A 2,643-nucleotide genomic window follows, 5' to 3' on the forward strand; every position below is an offset into this window, starting at 1 on the left:
TGGAAAAGCATATATCATTAACATCACAAAATACATAAGAATTCCATGTTTTACAACTAATCTCAACAAATAGGAAAAGCCCTCTATGGTGGAGAACTTAGGGTTCACAAAATTGAAGAGATAAGGAAGAAANTGNAACCAAAGANAAGATGCAAAGCCTTTCCCAAGGTTCTTGGCAGCTGCTCCATGCTCCATTTGCGCCTCCCCTTCGCATCTCCATCTCTAATTTGTGACCCATATTCTTCCTCAAACCAAAAGGGGCAAAATCACCATTGAAGAAGCTTGAATATCCAAGGAGGAGTGGGAGAGCTTCCCAACACCCCAAATAGCCTCCAAGGGCCTCTCCCAATCTCTCTAGGTGAAGAATGAAGTGTAGGAGGAGAAGAATGCCCCAAAAATCGCGAGACCCATGTTTAAATAACCCATTTTGACACATCAGCGAAAAGTCGTGCCCAGCGCCCCTTCTAGGGCGCCCGGACACCAAATTATGGGCAAAACAGCGAAGCAAAGGGTGCCCAGGCGTGAAATCTGCAGAAAAAGGGCGCTCAGCGCCCCCCATCGGCGCCCGAGCGCTATAATTAAGTACCAACAACGATCCTTAGGACGTTGGGCGCCCTTTTGGGGCGCCCCGGCGTGGAAATTGGGTTGCAGCACACAGAAGGGCGCCCGGGCGCGGATAGCTTTGACAGCATTCTAAAATTTAGGCTCTTGCGCGATTCCAAAGGCGTCCAACATGGGTATTTGCTTCAAATTGATCTTTTATGGTCCCAAAACATGTTCCCTTGAGTTCTTGCTTATTTTCCTCCACTAGAATTGCTTCCTATTCATTTATTTCACACACTCAAACGTAGAGATTAGAGGTAAAAACAAGCATATACTAAATAAACACAAGAAAACTAGAAAACACACAAAACGTGTGGATAAAACAAGGTAAAAGCTATGAAGGAGTTGATTTGTTCACAAAATATACACACACAAACACGTAAAATTAATTGTTATCAGTTACCCTCTGTATTTCCCCACTATTGGTTCCATAACGCGCTTAATAGAACAGGTAGATTTGTTAGCCAATATTAGGGACGTTGTAGATATTTCTTTAGTGGTATTCCATTCGAACAAACGGGCTTGTCATGGTCGGGAAGGGTATAGTTTGGATTTCTTCTATGTGTATGTTACTTTATTTCATGACTTGGGTGTAAGACTTCCTTTCTCTGAGTTTCAAATGGGTGTCCTAAGAGAATTAAATATTTGTCCTATCCAACTGCACCCCAACGGATGGATCTTTATGCAAGCCTTTGCTGTGCTTTGCACTGGTCTTCTCTTGACTCCCACCCCTGCTTCATTTCTTTACTTTTTTCATGCTCTTCCTCACCCCAATAAGTCTTGGGTGTCATTGGCTCCCGTGAAGTACAAGCAACTATTCTCTTCATTCAACTCCTCATACAAAGACTTCAAAGCCAATTTCTTTAAAGTGGCCATACGACAACCCGGCCGGTCTAAGTTTTATTTTGAGGACGGCCGACCTAAATTCCCCTTTTATTGGACGAAAAAGCCAAAGAGATTGAATTCTTGGGCCAAATCCGACATGACCGAAGAAGAGTTAAACGTGATCAGCCAGATTAATCAGCTACCCCATCGGACTTCATCGTGTAAGCTCATCGATTTACTTGGAACCGACACTCTACAGTCTAGAGTGTTTGGTAAGTTTTCCTTTATCTTTCGTTTGTTGATCGATCATTATTAACTTGTCTAAATTTGTCTCACTATTTCAGACTTTTTCGGCGATATGGAGAAACATCAATCGTTCATGCGTATGATGGCGCGCAAGAAGAATCTTGATAAGACCAACGAAGGTACGTCTTCTCCCTCGGGGAAGGTCCCAACTGCAAGTGCGACCCTCTCTCGTTCGGTGAACCCAGCCTTAAAAATTTATGACCCTCAAACTCAGTTTGCTGATGTCAAACCCACTACTGTCGAAGCTCCTAAAAGTAAAGTAAAAAGGAAACTGCCTCATGAGAAAACTCCCTCTGCTCCAAAGAAAATAAAAATGACCGCTTCTCTAAAGGAGTGTCTCCTAGTGAATCCTTAAACATGACGTACGAGCTCATTGCCCAGGCTAGCATTTGCATGAATTAATTTGCTAGAACCACCAAGCCTTTGTTGGTGTCCGAGCTGGAAACTGCTCGCAAAGATCAAGAAGCGGCCAAAAAGGAAAACACCACACTCTCTCGACGTATCTAAGAGATTGAAAAAACTGCTGAGGACGATCGGGTGAAAGCCGCCACCGCCCTTACAGAAGCTCAAAAAGAAAGTAGTCTACTCAAAGAGCTCGTCGGTTTGAAGTTGGATTTGCAAATGCTAGTACATCTAAAGTAGTTTACTCAAAGAGCTCTTGCAATACATCTAAATTACTTCTCAACTGCTCCTCGTTCAAAGTACAATTAGCAAATTGTCTCCGGACAATCGTGTCCCCTACCTCTAGTGGTAGCATTGCATCAGTCCCATAGGTCAAACTGAATGGTGACTCTCCTGTTACACCATGCAGAGAACAACGATATCCCCAAAGTACATGCTGCAACTCATTCACCCATGCACCCTTTTCCTCTTCCAATCTTTTCTTCAACTCTTGTACAATGATCTTAT

The sequence above is a fragment of the Vigna radiata genome, chromosome 1 (genome assembly GCF_000741045.1).
Source record: "Vigna radiata var. radiata cultivar VC1973A chromosome 1, Vradiata_ver6, whole genome shotgun sequence".
Lineage (NCBI taxonomy): Eukaryota > Viridiplantae > Streptophyta > Magnoliopsida > Fabales > Fabaceae > Vigna > Vigna radiata.